Source organism: Lactuca virosa, chromosome 5, assembly GCF_052849685.1.
Source record: "Lactuca virosa cultivar CGN04683 chromosome 5, Lactuca_virosa_CGN04683_v6, whole genome shotgun sequence".
NCBI classification, from domain to species: Eukaryota; Viridiplantae; Streptophyta; class Magnoliopsida; order Asterales; family Asteraceae; genus Lactuca; species Lactuca virosa.
Window position 1 is genome coordinate 335,292,463 of NC_136430.1, and position 19,442 is coordinate 335,311,904.

The 19,442-nt window shown below is 40.5% G+C and overlaps 2 pseudogenes across 1 annotated transcript; one reads left to right on the forward strand and one right to left on the reverse strand.

Moving 5' to 3' along the window:
• Positions 1-7,023: 7,023 nt before the first annotated feature.
• On the reverse strand, positions 7,024-7,141 carry LOC145118202 (5S ribosomal RNA; annotated as a pseudogene).
• A 7,637-nt stretch (positions 7,142-14,778) lies between these two features.
• Positions 14,779-16,590, forward strand: LOC145116452 (uncharacterized; annotated as a pseudogene). The gene is made up of 4 exons (XR_013712095.1): positions 14,779-15,453; positions 15,543-15,635; positions 15,697-15,764; positions 16,381-16,590. The product of XR_013712095.1 is annotated as an uncharacterized LOC145116452 (transcript).
• Positions 16,591-19,442: the final 2,852 nt, after the last annotated feature.

Genomic DNA, 19,442 nt, shown 5'->3' on the forward strand with positions numbered 1-19,442 from the left:
CTGCGACGCGTATGGGTCCTATGCTTCCAGTAGTACGGGCCCATACTACGTTTCGCACCTACCCATATTTGTCTCAGGGGATCATCACAACAACCCTAGCAACACTCACTGGAATACACATACACCCTATTCTCACTTCTTAGAGAAAGGCTAGACATCCCTAGACTGGTCGGCTAATCCCACATAACTCATCCATGAACCTTCCACTAACCCTGCGACACTCGTGTATGCTAATCATACATAACACTGGATCTATAGACAGTCGAATACCTGGTTCTACCCAAAGCCCTTCATCAAACAAGACCAGGAAATAAGGCTAAACCAAAGATTTTCAGGCTATAGAATCTTAGTTATGTACAACTATGATGTATACACTAAGAAACTATAGTAATGATGTCAATTCATATAAGGAAGAACCCTAGGCTATCAAGTATCATATAATCAGGAAATTCTATCATGCAATTCCTGAAGATCCCTAGCCTATCACTAGCATGTTATTCTAACATAACATAATATCAAATAACAGTGTGGTAACTTGGGGTCTACTTACTGGCTCCGGCTGATCGTACACATCACATCCTTCTTTGATTATTTTGAAAACAATTTTAGAAATCATTTTTAAAACTTTAGCAACTCCTTAGTTTGAGACTGGATTCATACGGATGTTCCTCCAATTCTCTCAAACTAAGGCTCTGATACCAACTTGTAACATCTCAAAAATCACAACCAATTTAAACTTTTCAAATCAACCCATCTACTAATAAAAGTGTTTATAAAACCATTGTTTTCAAAACATTGTTCAAAACAGAGTTTCCCAAGATCAAAAACATAAATCAGGATGTGTACGGTCACGCCTACGCCTTCCCATGATCATTAGAAGCACTTGAAACCATTACTAAATACTGTAAACCAACGCTTAGTGAGTTTCCCCCAAAGTACCACCGCACAAAACACATACCATAAACGAACAAGCATGTTGGGTCCAATCAGTCATCGGACTGGAATACCCACGGGTCCACAACCATCGAGCTGGTTTACCCCCTCCAGGCCCAATCAGCCAGCGGACTGGAATGCCAATATACAACAGGTCCACTCAGTCATCCGACTAGAATACCAATATACAACAGGCCCACTCAGTCATTGGACTAGAAGACCCTCGGGTCCACTCAGTCATCGGAGTGAATACCCCGGTCTGTTGACTCATGCACATAAGTCTCAACCCAACACAATATGTTGACATATAACAAATAACAAACATAATCAACAGACAGGTAATCGTCCAACAAGAGATCACTGGTCGGCCTATAGATCTACCCGTCTATGCATATCAACTACTATTAAAGAATCATACAGATCTATCCCATACTCAACATATCATAACTCAAGGTATAACAGGGTATCAATCCAATGGGGCGGCCTTGGTGCCATCGTACCATAAGTGCAATGAGGAAGACTCACCTCTCCGTATAAACAATAGCTGATGAGGTCCCGACTCCGAATCTCTGCTCTAACCATCACCTATCCATCCAAATGACCAATTCTTAAACACGATCCAAAATACCCCTGGGTCAAACTTGGTCAAAATCAGGTAAAAGACAAAATTCCCAAAAAAGCCAACCAAGTCAACCTTGCTGAGTACACCCAACGTACTCAGTTGTACGCCTAGCGTACACGACGATTGACCAAGCATGGGCCTACAGACCATGTACGCGCAGCGTACACCTTGTACGCCCAGCGTACGCAGCTGGCTGCCAACCCAACTCATTAAGAGCTTAATCGGTAAGCCCTTAAGTCCATTTTCTAGATCCAAATCCAAAATGATATCTTTGACCATAAAGTTTCCAACTTTATGGTCTTGCATGGCCATTAAGTGCCCAACACCGAAGATCCTAACCTCTTAATCCATTAAGACCATGCATGAGAAGAAACTAGTGTCCAAGATTACATTTTTATGACTCAAGAGGATCCAAAAGCTCTAAAAGGACAACTCAAAAGGATTAGAGTAACCCCTACTCATAATACCAAGCTTAGGGAACCAAAAGAACATAAAATCAATCCCAAAACAAGATCTAAGTATAACTTCACCAAATTCAGAACTTTATACCTCCAAGAGATGCCAAATGATGGTGTGATTCTGGATCTAAGGTGCTTCACTCTTCCAAGATGGTCTATACTTACTTCCTTCTTCTTCAAAGGCACAAAACACACACACTCAAGCTCAGAAATGCTCAAAAAGTATATTGGGGTTTGCAAAACGTTTTGTGAGGATAAAGCTGATGAAAGGAACCATGTTTGAGAGTTAATGATGAATAAATAGGGTCCAAACACTAAATATAAGGGTTTGGGACTTCACCTCGTATGCCCTGCATACGCAAAGGTATGCCCAACGTACGTGGCTCCGCCCCATAATTCCAAAAATGACAATATTAGCCCCCCTCGGCCACAATTCTTACATTATAAGGACCAAAATATAATAAATCTCAATATAAGGGTCAAAAGTGAAAGTACCTCAAAACAAGATGTTACAAAAAACCTCAACTGCTAATAGAAACACCCTCATGAACGATCGATACAAGACCGCACGCCTCGATTCAAACTAAACAGATCCCACCAATATGTAACTAGCTCGATAAAACGTCCAAAGTTATCCAAAAATGATGCTAAAACCCTGGTCGGATCAATCCAAATATCAACCATGTTGACATGACATGCCAAAATTGGATTCTGCGTAGATCCAAAGCCACACCTGAAAAACTAACAACACCGCTCCGACGTCCAAACTCCCAATTACCAAGGACAACTGCCAAACCCGAGCCCAATATGAACAATACTTCCATAACCAATAATTAAGGGTACCCATACCCATAAACCAAAATGTACAATGTACCGATTTTGATGATAGGTTGACGCATCCATTGAAGTTCAACTGATAAAGCTCGAAACTTTTGAAGAACCTCAACTATTGACGATGAACGAAATAACCAACAATCGAGAATGCATTGAAAACTAATCCAATAACCCAATACACTATTGAACAAAACCTATGAGAAACTATACTTACCAAACTCTAAAGCAGATTTACCGATCAACAGTTTCCTAGCCTAGACTATGGATAACAATCTATACAACGAGCTGACAAATCCATCAAAAACCAATACTCAACCTGAGCTACCCACACGCCTCTTGACTTATTCATTGGCATTCCTAAAAGGAACCACTGTCTACAACGAGCTCCTTGTCCACAACTTCCTACCGTGAAGACAACTCATGTATTCCTGAGCACATATATCTGATAGCAACTTGCCCTATGCCCCCGTCTTGACCAAATCTTGAACCAAAGTCATGCATACTCAAACCACAGATCCCTATGACCCATTCTTATGAAATCATAAACTCGAACAGATCGATGATCCTCCAAGCAGAATACCAAGTTCTCCCCTACTTAAGGTTCGAACTACCCCCAACTGACGTTGCAAACAAACCAAATATCAAACTGGCTTAACCATATACATAGAATCCTAGACCCTTGGAATGTATGACACAATGCAAGATAATCTTTTAGATAAAGACCAAGCAAAATCAAGGAAATCGAATCTTAGATGGAGACCTCGGAAACTCCCCAATCATAACCTCCTCTAACATCTAGAATCCCAAGTAAATGCACAAGAAATAATTGTGTCCATTCATAACACCGATTCTCTATCTAAAACAAATGGACTACCACACACCTTGTCTGCAAATCCCCAACCATAAATTAATTGCGAGAATTATTCATAAATACAAGAGGCATCGTTCTCATAGTCGGGATACATCAGAGACAACAAAAGTTATCGTTCCCAATTCACTTCCCTGATCACCTGAAACAATCAACCAACACCTGACCTAACTATATTCAAAGAAAGCAAACTGTTGATCTCAACTCAAGGAAACCATACCATAAGGATCCTCTGGTGCATTCCCATAATTCCATACTTGCCGCCAAAAACAACAACTATCTAGCCCCATGTTGGGTCTACATCCCAACTCTAAAAATTACATGTTTGTTATCTCTTTCCTCCGAACACTGAAGGCTAGAAGAACATAACCCTCATCGTGGATATTGACATCCCAATCCATCTGCCAATCACTCAGCCTCTGGTTGCGATCCTCAAGCCGATCATCACAATCGCTTCTTTCTTGAGTCGTGCGACTCAACTGGCACTACCTCGAGCAAGGCCCTAGAGAGCTCAAAATCAACTAACTCACCTAGTTCTGCACCATTCAAACCCAAACTAACATGGCCACTAAGTCCCAAGAAATCACCAGGCCTATCCTCTGCTTGAACAACCATAACCAGTAAACTGAATAAGACGAAAACACATTGCAGTGAATTATGGTGCCAAACCATGCAATCTATCCTCAATCGGCTCCTTAGAATCCCCAAATTTTCCTCCATTCGAGTACGGATCCCATGCTTTTAGTAGTATGGTCCCAATACTACCTTCCACACCTATCCGCACTTTCCTCAAGAATCGTTTCAGATCCTCTATGTTACTACTCATGTTGATACTCCCAAAATCCGCTAAACAATCATACTAAATCACTTCCTAGGATACGCATACATCCTATACTCACTATCTCGAGAGCGGCTCATCATTCCTCATGCTGGCATACTAAAAACCATACCCACTCATGAAACTTCCACTAACCCCACAGTCGCTCATGTATGCTAATCATACATAACATTATATTCGACAGATAGTCGAATACTTGCTTCTACCCTAAGCCCACAACCAGACAAGGAACATGAAATAAGGCTAAATCAAACTTTCTCAGGCTATAAAATTTTAGTTATGTACAACTATGATGCATACACTAAGCAACCACAATAATAATGTAAGTTCCATATAGCATAACAAGAAATTCTCCTAGGCTATTAGGCATCATACATCAAGCAATTCTATCATGCAATTCTTGAAGATCCTTGTCCTACATGCTAGCATGCAATTCCATCGTATAAGAAATACACGAACAAATGTGGGTATCTTGGGGAAACACTTTCCTTGGCTTCAGTTGATTGTACAGGCCGCATCGTCTCTATCGGTTCTTTTAGAGTTAATCCCAAATACTTCAACTCATCCTTCATCAATAATACTACACGACACCCAATACCACCTTCTACCGAACCCACTACCCACACACAAGCGCTAAATGATCCATACTGGAGCCAAGCAATGGATCAAGAGTTTAATCCTCTACTCACTAATGGAACATGGGAGCTAGTTCCAAAATCCTTTCACTCACCAATTGGATGAAAATGGATCTTCCGAGTCAAACGAAAACCCGATGACACTATCGAGAAATATAAAGTCTTCCTTATCACCAAACTACTAACCATATGTATGGTACTTTCCATTGCTCTTTCGCAAAACCGGTCACTACGGAAACTAGACGTTAACAATGCCTTCCTTCATGGTACTCTACATGAAGAAGTTTTCATGTCCCAACCTCCTGGATTTGTTAATTGTCAATATCCCACACATGTTTGCAAACTCAGGAAATCCTTGTATGACCTTAAGCAAGAACCACAAGCTTTGTACATTGAACTCGCCATCTTTCTACACTTTGTTGGTTTTCGTAAATCTCAAGCATATCCAACTCTTTTTATCTACAATCACAAAAATATTCTCAACTACCTCCTAATCTATGTCGATGACTTCATTCTTACAGGCAGAAACACCTCCTTTCTCGATAACTTAGTCACCAGTTTAGCCACTAGATTCTCAATCAAAGACATTGGTCCTCTTCATAACTTCCTAGGAGTTGAAGTCATACATACTCTCAATGGTTTCTTCCTTTCCCAAGATCGTCATATTTAAGACATGTTAACCCTTTTTCACATGGATTAAGCAAAGGAGGTGGCCACCCCGATGAACCCCTCAGTTACTCTCAAGCTGCAGGACCGGTCCGCCAGTGTTGAGCCTACACCTTATCGGAAACTAGTTGGCTCGCTACAATATCTAGCCTTCTTAAGACCATACATATCCTTTGTTGTCAACAAATTATCGCAGTTCATCCACTCTCCATTCAAGTCTCATTGCCAATCGTTAAGACAGGTTATGCAATACTTAAAAGGTATAATTCATCATGGTCTATTTATCAGTCACAACACCTCTATGGATCTCACCACCTTCTTTGACTGTAATTGGGGTGGCATCAAATGTGGAAGACGTTCAACTACTGCATATCTACTCTATCTTGGATCCAATATTATATCATGGAGGTCAGCCTGTCAAAAATATGTCTCCAGGTCCTCCACCAAAGTTGAATACAAAGCCCTTACTAATGCGACATTTGAAGTAGCATGGGTTCAAAATCTTTTAACTGATATGGACATTCATTCCAAGAATCATCACATTTTATATTGCGACAATACATGACCTACATATTCATGTGTCAACCCAGTTTACCACTCACACATGAATCACGTTGCACTAGATTATCCTTTTGTACGTGAGAAGGTCCCTGATGGTTCCGTGTGTGTTCATCACAACAATTTGTTTGATCAACTAGTTGGTGCTCTAACCAAACCGTTGACTCATGGTTCATTCCAAAGGTTTCGTTCCAAGATTGGAGTCTCTGATGGATCCTCCATCTTGCAGGGGTGTTAAGGAATAAGATACATGTAACATCCCCCTATGGCACGTATCACAATATTGACCGCTTTGGGCCACTAAGTACGAGGACTTCCCACGGGGGTCACCCATCTCGGTACTACACCCGCCTGAGCACGCTTAACTACAGAGTTCATATGGGATATGCTACCCTCACGACTTAAAACGTGTTGTGACAAGGAAGGTATCCACACCCCTTATAAGGAAATGTTTCGTTCTCCTTCTAAGACGATGTAGGATCAGGTGCAACCCAACTTCACCCCCCATTATAGGGTTCGATGTCCCCGTAAAACACATTGAACCGTGCCCCATCTCTGATACCATTTGTAACATCCCCCTCTGGCATGTATCACAATATTTTCCGCTTTGGGCCACTCAACACGAGGACTTCCTAGGGGGTCACCCATCCCGGTACTACTCCCGCCCGAGCACGCTTAACTGCAGAGTTCTTATGGGATCTGCTGCCCTCACGGCTTTAAAACGAGTTGTGACAAGGAATGTATCCACACCCCTTATAAGGAAATGTTTCGTTCTCCGTCCAAGCCGATGTAGGATTAGGTGCAACCCACCTTCAACTTCTAACATCCCAAAACTTAAGACCAAAAATTTCATTTTTAGTTTAATAATTCATAAACCAACGGTATAAGAACATCCATAAAACCATCCCATGTCAAAACCAAAGTGTCAATAATCAAAACATGTTATCATAAAACAATATCAGAGTGTAATCCCAAAGATCTTATGTGCGGAAAACATAGTGTGATGCGCTGCGATCGCCGACTCCTTTCCTTTGAAAACGAATTACCTGAAACCAAAACTGAAAACCGTAAGCACGAAGCTTAGTGAGTTCCCCCATCATACCACATACCATACAATAAACATACTGCCAGGCATATCTGGGTGCCCGTCCTACCCTACTGAGCATATCTGGGTGCTCAACATACCCTTGTCAGGCATACCGGGGTGCCCGACCTACCCTGTCAAGCATATCTGGGTGCTCGACCTACCCTGCCAGGCATATCTGGGTGCCCGACCTACCCTCCGGTTTATTTCAACCGGTTACGGGGACTATTTCACCCCTACCACTAACACATAATAACATAGCATAACATACTGTCAGGCATATTTGGGTGCCCGACCTACCCTGTCGGTCCTTACAACCGATACTAGGGTCTATCCACCACTCCTACTACTATCACATAATATCATAGCATACTAACACATAACTCATAATAGATAGTGGCATACCAGACAATTATCTTAACTATAATCAACTACTAGTGGGCCGGCATTGGTGCCTTCGACCCACTTCTACTGGAAGGTAACTCACCTCGCACTGCTGAAATCCTGTAGACAAAACTCTAGCTGCTGGATGACAGATTTCCGAACTGTCAATCATCAAAATAACACCCAATCAGTAACTGGGTTCCAATGCTTGGGGTAAAAGGCTACTTTACCCCCATCTTAGCTTTATTCAAGCTCAAGGCCCAATCCAAGGCCCAAAAGTCAAACTATGAATCAAAACCCAGCATATGGCCCAATTTTCCAAATTGGGCCCAAACTTCTACATGGTCTTACCCTAAGGCCCAACCATTTAGTCCATTCCAAACATTTGGCATTCCAATGGTCCAACCTCTCATAATCCTCAAGGCTCAGTTATGGCCCATCTATGGCCCAATTTTCCAAATTGGGCCCAAACCCTCACATGGGACTTATCCTAAATCCCATCCATATATTCTTAGTCCAAATGATTGTTCTTGGATGGCCCATCAATAACCCAATCACCGAAGCCCAATAGAAAGGCCCAACTTAAGGCCCAGGTAAGATTAGGGTTTTCACATAAAATGACGATTAGGGTTAAGTGTTTCCTACTTAACCCATTAAGGACTTAATCCATTAAGTCCATCAATCTATTGGGTCAATCATGTAGTGTGGTCGGCTTAGTATATAATCCCAATCCGGTCATCCAAAATGTGGGTCCCGACACTCCAAAACCCATATATCTAAAATTAGGGTTTTCTAAACCCTAATTAGGGTTCCCAACCCAATCACGACCCAATTAGGACCAAAATCTAAGTCTTTAGATCAATTAGGGTTTCATTAGGTCAACTAGGGTTTCATTAGGTCAACTAGGGTTAAACAAGTCGGGCACCACCCACTACCACCTCGGGTACTGGTGGATATGGTTCTAGTCCATTTATGTCCAAGCATCCCAAAGGAAATCTAAACACAAGCAAGAGCACAACGCTACCCAACACGACGGCTGGTGGCGGCAGAAGGCGGCATTTCTTTGATTATTCAGTCACCGATTACAAACATACAACACAAAATACCAAATAAACACATACACACACACTAAGATAAACACACACACACACACACACAACCACCCTTCTGGTGGCCGGCGGTGGTACAAGGTGGCAGCCACCACCTCACGATGGTGGCGGTGGATTTTTCGGGAATTCTGGCCTAACAAGGCACCCAAACACCACTCCATTGAAGTAAACACACACATACACGCTTGCCCGGGCCAGGAACACAACCACCCACCTGCTGGTGTACGGCGGCGGTAGCAGCATGATTGGCGGTAACAGTAGCGGCACCATCGGTAGTCATGTCATTTGGAAACAACTCACGGTGGGACAGCAACACACGAACACGACAACACCTCCGATTGGGCTATCCACGAGAAACCGACGACACATTGTCTTCAACGGAAACGGGCAGCGGCGGCGCCATCGGCCGGAGACAGCAGCGGCAGTGGCGTTATCAATTTGTTCTCCTTCATTTCCGTCTGAACAACGACCTGTCACGTCGGTCTTCATCTTCAGCGACCACGGGAGACATGGCGGTGGTTTTCCGACTCCAACAGCTGTGGTGCCGCCGGAGATGGTGGCAACCACGACGATAGCTTTGCCGATCTCCAACTGATGCAGCTTCATTTGAACGGTCTCGGTGGTTTTTCCCCGGCTACACACAACGTCCAGCGACGACAGTGACGGTGGTGTTTCGACGGCGAACTGCATGTGGCATGGTGGCAGCGGCCGGTGGGAGTGAGAGGTGAAGGTGGCGGCTAAGGTATCCTTTAGGGTTAAGGTTACGTATGGTTATATACCCGACACTTGAAACTTCACTCCATAATGACAGGAATGGTTCCTCCCCATATAGATCTTTTCAAACAAGGTCCATAACTTACTCTTCCTACCCCTGCTCCCATAATTCTTTTCATATTAAGTCCAACAGTTACCAAACAGCCCCTTAGCCTCCAAAATCTATTCAATTTAAGTCCCAATAATTTACCAAGTAGTCCTTACCTTCATAAATATTTACAAAACCAATCTGGAACTTACAATTTTAACCCCAACTTCTAAAGTTGTGACAATTAACTCCTCGAGACCAACACCTTGCTATATAATTATTGATTTTAGGGCCACTATTCATTCATTAATTTGTCTATTTATTTATTTATTTATTTAACGAGGTGTTACAACTCTCCCCCACTTAAATTAGATTTCATCCTCGAAATTATTCCTTACCATTCCTTACACGCCAAACCACTCCAGTAACATGGCCACAATCATGGGCACACCCTAGCCTTCCCATAGTAACCATAACCAACCCTCGCAGGGTTCTAAAACCCAAAGGTGAACGAATTCCTTGCAACATGATCACGTTTACTCCGTCTGAGATCTGTAGTCTCGAGATGGTTTGACTCCCTGACAGACCGCCAATACTGAATCATTATCGTTAAATCCAGTCCACTTGTCTCTCAACTGACTACTCAACTTCTGATAACTCGAGGTTTCCACTGGGAAAACAGAGTCACAAACCTAATTATCCTTACAGATCACTTATACTTGGCCAAGGTTCAGATAATACCACTGGGAGTGACTTAGCATAACCCACGCAATCCGTTATCCATCCATATCTGAAATTCTAAAACACTAACACTAATACTGCCAAAACACTGAAACTGTGGATTTGCCATGCCCTCACTGCTGCACCCGAACTAATGGGTACTACTGTTCCTTCCGTGATCTAACAACGCTCTCATGCTACCTACCAACCTAGTGAATGCCATGACTATACCCGCAGTCTTACAACACTCTAGCACTATCTGCCAACCTCGTGTATGCTACGTCTACACCCGCAGACTTACAACACTCTAGCACTATCTGCCAACCTCGTGGATGCTACGACTACACCCGCAAACTTACAACACACTAGCACTATCTGTCAACCTCGTGAATCCTACGGCTACATCCGTAGACTGACAACACTCTATCACTATCTTCCAACCTCATGAATGCTAAGGCTACACCCGCAGACTTACAACACTCTAGCACTATCTGCCAACCTTGGTCCTACCACCAATCCAACTATACCATCATGGGTCGAACACGCACTCGACCTAACACTCATCTGAACTTGAGTCCTAACTGGATCTCTAACCTGGTTTCCGAAACCTGTTATCCGATGCCAAGGAAAAGCGTGAGCCAAATGTTGGAACGTATTCCGAACTCCCAACTCACCCAATCCTCAACCTAGACGGCCACTCGACCGCCTTTCTCCCTATCGGGGATGCGACACTCATCCTAGTTTCACACCTATTTCTGCTCCTGGATACCTGATCGATTCTCCCCCACTTAAATTCTACTAAGTCTTCCCGGCACGTGAGAATTGAAGGATTCCCAATCCTTCTTACTTCCTAATAGTCCACCGTCGACAACCTGTGCTTACCAATGCTAACGATCAATTACCAGTCAAACCTTAAGATCGCCCGTCCTCTGAAATCTTGAAGAGTACTCTTGAAATCTAGTCCAGTCTGACACCTCAGTCTACCTCCCATGCTGACAACTGCAGGCCTTAATCTTCCCCCTGGCTGACGAATCCTCGTTCCCACTTCCACTCTTGCAGCACCACTGAACTCTACCGAACACAACCCATGCAAAAATACAACTCTCTTGAACATCCAATGCCCAAACACTTATGCATCAAACACCTGCAACTGACACCACCATCTTCATGCTACCAGTCCTTTCCTAGCAATGGTAGTGCCTTGAACTTCAAAGTTCTTCCATAGTCAATTATCGACCATACCCGAACAATGCTAGAACCACTGAACTTTGACTTCACTGGAGAACTATCGCTCTAACTCTGACAAAATATCCTCCAAATAATACTCTTTCACAGATCCCGACAAGGATCCGAAATGATAACGATACACGCGGAACCCACTCCTCAAGATACGTCCATCTGTAGGTTCCTCAAAGATTTCTCGGCATACAGAATGGCATATGACTACCCTTGATAACCCAGACGATAGCGGAGAACCGACCCGAGATCTAACTTGTTCGAACTCAATCAAAATTCCAAAGTGGTACAGATTCCCGACATCCACCTATTAGCAGTAGAAGATGACATACCCGTAACATCTGGAGGAATCCTGATCACCTTCTCCACAGATACTTCGAACCTCCTGAGATCATGGTGCAAAACTCCCTTCCGATCCCGATGACATGAACTAACAATAGGATCCTCCTTCCTGAAGGATTATAAGGATCCACAGGCTTTGGTCTTCAGATAAGCCCCTAACTACCCTGCGACAAATCTATATTATGAACCAAGAGAACATTGAACACCCCGAACCAGCAAAAGGGAAACGAACTTACACTAACCACTAGTAATTCATGGTATGCAAATGGCATATGACAATATTTGAAGATATACCCCTCGAACGACAAACTCCCTTGTGCACTTTCCCGTACGTGCTGCACTGACTCCGACCCTGCTGGCCTTTCACCCGATGATCAGAAGTCTTGGGTCTCTTCCCGTGACCCTCTACTATGTGCACCTGGCACGACCCTCTCTTCTCAAAGTGCTCCAAATCGATCTCGCATTTTAAAAAAATATACCTATTTAGTATATATATATATATATATATATATATATATATATATATATATATATATATATATATATATATATATATATATATATATATATATTGAAAATCAGTTTTTTGCTCAAAAATCAGGAAAAATGACTTGCGAGAGTAACTATCTTTTCCTCTTGTTCACGTTTAGGTAATTTCATTTTTTTTTGTATATATTTGACCATTTAACTTGTTAAATATGTTCACATATTACCATTGTCACCTGCTATAGTAGGTGACAATGGTAATATGTTAACATATTTTACAAGTTAAATTGTTAAATGTGTACAAAAAAAAAGTTGTCTAAATGTGAACAATTTTTTTTTTATAAATTTCTTAAGATTTTTTTATAATTTCTTACAATATTTTTATGATATTTTTTTCCTATAGGTTTTTCTAATACAATGTTTTAAACTTTGCTTATAAATTTTTAAATTTTTTTTATACATTCATATAATTTTATTACAAGTGCTTTTAAACCAAATATTTTATAAATGTTTAAATTTTTTCTTACAAGTTTTTAACTTTTTTTTTTCATTTTCATACAATCTTTTTATAACTTTCGTACATTTATTTCTAAACTTTCTTTTACAACATTTTTTTAGTGTTTTACAGATTTTGTATGACAATTTAATATTTTTTATAACGTTTTAAAATACTTTCGTTGAAAACTAGTTTAAAACGTTGTATTAAAAAAATTAAACGTTTATAAACTTTCAATTAAATAGTATTAAAAAGATGGAATAATTTTAAAACATTTACATTATGTAGATTTTTTTTGTTTTTTATTTGCTAAGTAATATTTTCTTTTTATTTTTTTAAAAGACCCTTCATACTTATTGTTACATATTTAATTTATTTAATTTTATTGTTAGATACTATTTATTTTAAAAATATTGTATATGCTTCAAAAAAATTATAAGAGGCTATATAAAATATTTCACAAAACAAAAACATATTTATTAATTAAAAAGTAAAGTTTAAAATTGATCAATATTTAATTAATATTTAGGAAATTATGGATATTTTAAAAATAACGTTTGAAAAAAATATTACAAACAAATATGAAAAATAAAATCGTTATTCAAACTGGAAAAAATGACTTATCAGGGTAATTAATTTTTCGTTTTGTTCACATTTAGACAATTTTCTTTTTGTTTTGTACACATTTAACAATTTAACTTGTTAATTTGTTCACATATTATCATTGTCACCTGATATAGCCGGTGACAATGACAATATGTGAACATATGTAACAAGTTAAATGGTCAAATGTATTCAAAAATAAAAAAATTATCTAAATGTGAAAAAAGCAACAAAGATGATTACCCAAAAATGATTACCCTATTATCCCATTGGCAACGGCTTAGCACCAATTCATAGACAATTAGATCATACATTTACGGTCAACATATCAATTCTTATCACACTTTTCAATATTGATTTCCTTGTCAACCTCGATGGGCCCTTTTATACTTTTCCTTCTCTGTTAACTTTTTGAGAATTTTCTCCGCTTATTTCTCATTGTCATTCTTCACACGTTTCGCCCATTTTACAAGGCTTTTGTAAAACTAAAAACATACTTATATATGTTTAGACACGCTGTTCTCATATTTGAACTTAAAAGTCAAACATATTTCAGAAATTATAATTACCCTTCATTCCTTTGTATTTACATATTTTTACCAACTACTTGCAATTAACTATGTCATTTAAAAACATGTGTATTTATATAGTATAAAATAAAATCAAGGTCAATTTCTTTTTTATATAACAAATATTTATACATCCTGCCCAACCCAGGGACGTTTATCATAACGATTAACAAATCTCTATTATACTTTATAGGAGTAAATAAATATTTTAGATGGTGTTTCAATATTTTCTAATGGAATCATTGTAACTTAAGCCATGACATGATAATCAGTTTATCATGGTTGACAAAACTGATGTTGATGTTAATTTTACTTCTGATTCTCTGATTTTTCAAGTCAAAATATTTGAATTTGGATAAACAAAATCGTTGTAAAATATTTAAAAACCAATCACGTACGTATCACGGGGAAGTGGGAACGAGGGTGGGGTAGGCAGGTGTTATGTCGGTGGCGATTTAATTCATCTCCCTACCAAATTCAGTTGTAATTAAAAGGGCCGAGTAAGTTACAACTTGCAAATCATAAATATCACAATCTCACATTTGCCTCTCAAAGATTCAAAGAAGTAAACAAATTATGGGAAATGTGTTTGTCGTTCTAACACCTTTAATTCATGGAATCGTAAAGCTAGCTGGATTAACACCACAGACCATAGAAATAGAGCCAGGGACCTTAATGAATATATGGGTTCCAAAAGAAATCGTCACCAAAGATGATGGGAAAATCGTTTACGTACCACCCACCAAACCAGCCGTATTACTCCTTCATTCTTTCGCCATGGATGGTATTTTCACATGGTTCTTACAAGTTTTGGCATTGACACGTGAATACTCAGTCTACGTGCCTGACTTCTTGTTCTTTGGTGGCTCAATCACCGATAGAAATGAGAGGTCTACAAGTTTTCAAGCTGAGTTTGTGGTTGAAGAAACTACGAGTGGAGAACGTGACACTAGTTGGGTTAAGTTATGGAGGGATGGTTGGATTCAAGATTGCTAAGTTGTACCCAAATCTGGTCAAGTCTATGGTTATGTCTGCCACTGTTATAGAGTTAACCGAATCCATTAGCCTTGACTCGTATAAGAGACTTGGTTTGTCAAGTTGGTCGGACCTTTTGATGCCCACAACCGTAGAGGGGTTGAAGAGGATGTTTTCTGTTGGGTTTCATAAACTCCCATGGCTTCCCGATTTCTTTTATCGGAACATTCTTGAGGTATCTCATAACTTAACTACATGTACTCCAATCTCTCTATCATATTATAAATTATGTAATGATCGATGTTATCTTTTTGACATTTGTAGACAATGTTTAGCAATCGAAAAGAAAGAAACAAACTCTTAGCTTGCTTGGTCGTTCCCGATACCGATGTAACATCGGATACCGACTATCCGCAGGTAATTTAGGCATTAAACACCTTCAATTATATAATTTGTGTTTGAATTAAATTTTTTGCAGGTGATACATATGTTGTGGGGTGATGACGACAAGATTTTTGATCTCGACCTTGCTAACACGATGAAAATGTACGTCCTATATCTTTCTTCATTACAAAGAAAGAACAGTTTAATCAAATTCAATAATGTATGATCACCAGGGGTGCAAACAAGCCGAGCCGAGTGGAGCCCGAGCCTGGCCAGGCTCCGCTCGGGCTCGTTTAAATTATACAAGACTTGAGCTCGAGCTCGAGCTCGGCTCGATTCGAGCTTTCTTATACTAAGCTCGGCTCGAGCTCATAAACAATTATACAAGCTCGGCATTGGCTCGAGCTCGACTCGTTTTTTGTCTAACGTATCTAAATAAGCTTAAACTCAGTTCAAGCTCGTTAAAAATCTCATTTACCAATACTTTAAATCTCTAATTCTCCAAATATTTTTATATTTTAATATTTAAAAATAATAATAAGTTATATTATATATAGGCTCGTATAGGTTTGCGAGCCTAATCGAGCTTAATGTCATAGGCTCATGCTCGATCTCAGCTTAATACTAAGCTCGAGCTCGGCTCAGGCTCGTTTAAAATTGGTTTCGATTCGAGCTTTTAGCGTGTTATATGTTTAAAGTTGGTTAAAAATAAATTCTATAGCTAGGAATTGAAGTTGTTATAAATCTTATATGGTGAATATGTTTTAATATGTATCAGACGCTTGGGTGAAAAAACAACTTTGGACTGGATAAAGGATGCAGGGCACCTAGTACCGTTGGAGAAACCATTCACATATAACAAACGCCTTAAAAGTATTCTTGAATGTGTCACAAAATATCAATGAATTAGTGAATATGTAGACTATGTATTTGTTTAAGTGTGTTTTTTGACCTCTTGTAATTTCAGAACTTCTTATATTTGTTTTTTTTTTCATAATTTTCATAATGATCCAAAACTATTAAATAAAAAAAAAACCTGATTTCATTATATAGGTGTTGTTCTATTATACACCTGAATATATTTGAGTGATTAAGACTTTAATATGATATTTTAAAGATTCACAACAAGAAACAAAGTATTAGGGACGCCGTTTTTAGCGACGACTAGACCTTTAGCGACGACACCAGACAAGCCACGCTTGTTGTCGCCGCTAAAAGACAATGTCGTCGCTAATAGCGTCGTCGCTAAAGGTACAGACCAGAGATCCGTCGGAGACACGCCACTTTCAATCTTGGCCCTTGGTTTGGAACATGATCGAACGGATAGGGTTCGTTCCTGTGGAAGGCAATAGCGACGACACCTTTAGCGGCGCCATGTCGTCGCTATTGGTGTCAATCCGTTGACCCACATTAAACGAAATCTTGGCCCTATGATTCTTACACGATCCAGCTGTCAATAATCTCCGGAAAAGGCGCGTTCAACCCCCTCCACCTTGTCGCCGCTAATACCCTTTAGGGTGCCGCTATTAGCGTCGCCGCTAAAGAGTTACCTCTTTTGTTCAGCATCCTCGTACCAGATCATGTATAATCTTCCAAAACTCTCCCATGGTTCTCTCCGGCGACGATTTGCGACATCACCACAACTTCCACTGACGCCACTGCTCTCCACAGATTGCCGACTGCCACGACCGATTAACCTCCCTCACAGACTGCCACCGCCTGCCGACTACCACCTCCGCTTGCCGACTGTCACCTCCGGTTACGACCTGCTACCACCGGCCACGTTTGTTTTCTCTACCCATTTCTCTTTCTCTTCTTTTCTGACCATCGGTTACGACTGTGACAATCATAATTGTTGATTTTTTTTATTTATGTTTTTAAGGTTCCGGTAAGGACACCACATATCACCACCGATTGCAGCTACGTTGTTCCGGCGAGCACATGTGTACCACTCATAAAAATCATGATAAATTTAAACTTTTTAAAACCAACCAAATTCACAATTTTTTTTACAAACATAGTTTTCAAAAGCATTTCAGCATCAGAGTTCCCAACATCATAAGTCCAAAACATGAGGATGTGTACTGTCACGCCTTCGCCTTCCCGCGGTCCTCTAAAGTACTTGAAACATAACCCAAAATTGTAAGCCAACGCTTAATGAGTTCCCCCAAAATACTAACACATAACATCAACATAATACAGACAACATGCATACAGAACCTTCAGCCTGACTAGAACGCCCCACCGGCCTACAGTCTATCTGGTACGCTCACAGAACCTTCAGCATGACTGGTACGCCTCATCGGGCCTTCAGCCTATCTGGAACGTTCTCCAGGCCTTCGGCCTGACTGGTACGCCTCTCAGGCATGCAGTATATCCTAGACGCCCTGGGTATCTTGGCCTTCAATCTACACTGGTGCGCCTCAGACCAACCACACATACCATGTCGACATATACATAACAGATAAACATACATATAACCAGTCTACAGACAATCAGACAGATCTTACAAATCACTAAGCTTAGGATTATCCTATATACCAGGATACATATCGAACAGATCACTACAGCATACCTACATGCGATAAACCAAGATAACAATACAATGGGCCGACCTTCGTGCCTTCGACCCAAAGGTTCAACGAGGAAAACTCACCTCACAAACTGAACAAAAACTGATGAGGTCTCAACTCCGAATCTCAGCTCTCTAACCGACACCTATTCCCACCAAATGACCAATTTCCATCAAAATCCCAAAATACCCAAAATACTTTTAAGGTCAAACTTGGTCAAAGTCAACTGGTCAAACCCACTAAGTCAATTGAGTCAACCCAGCCGAGTCCACCCAACCGAGTCAACTCATCAGGGTCGACCCAGTGCTAGTACGTGGGGTGTACTCCGGAGGTACGCTGAGCGTACTCCAAACCCTCACAGTTGACCTCCATTGGGGTGGTTGACCTCGTACGTAGGGCGTACTCTCACATCCTGTAAAACTCAATAAGTGCTTAATGGCTTAAGCACTTATGTCCATGTTTCAGATCCCAGGCTCAAATACACTCTAGAGTCATAAAGTTTCCAACTTTATGACTTTACATGCCCAATAAGTGCTTAACTCAAGGTCTTAATACATTAAGACCTTCTACAAGATGCATGGAGCAAAACTAACCATTGGGACTTCATTTTTATGACTTAGGACCCCTCCTAGGGTCTAAAAGGACAACTCAAACCGTCAAGAACATGTCATGCTCAAGATAAGACATTTGGGAACAAAAAGTATCACTAAAACACCCATTTCTAGATCTACATGATTGAAAGATCAAGTTGCAAGTTTTATACCTTTGAAGGGTTGGAAATGAAGAGTAAATCCCAAATCCAAAGTGCTTCACTCTCCAAAGACGATCTTGGCTTCCTTCCTTCTTCTTCTAAGCACAGAAACACACACTTTTAGGCTAGAAATGGCTTTTCAAGGAGAACTAGGGCTTCAAACACGAATGAGAGGGTGGAGGCTGATAAGGTGAAAGGAAATGAGGCCATAATGATGCTTAAATACCAGCCAAACACTAAAAATTAGGGTTTCCCCATTTAGGAAGTACGCTCAGCGTATAATGATGTACGTCCGGTGTACTAGGGCGCGCCCTAGTACGCTCAGCGTACACCACGTTCGTATGACGTACTCCAAACCCTTAAATTACCAATATGCCATTAAGGCCCTTTTTTGCATACAATTCTTGAACTTTGGGACCAAATGCAAGATAAATGAATTAAAGGGTTGAAATTTGAATACCTTATCATCGGGATGTTACAATTCTCCCCAAATTGATATAGACTTCATCCTCGAAG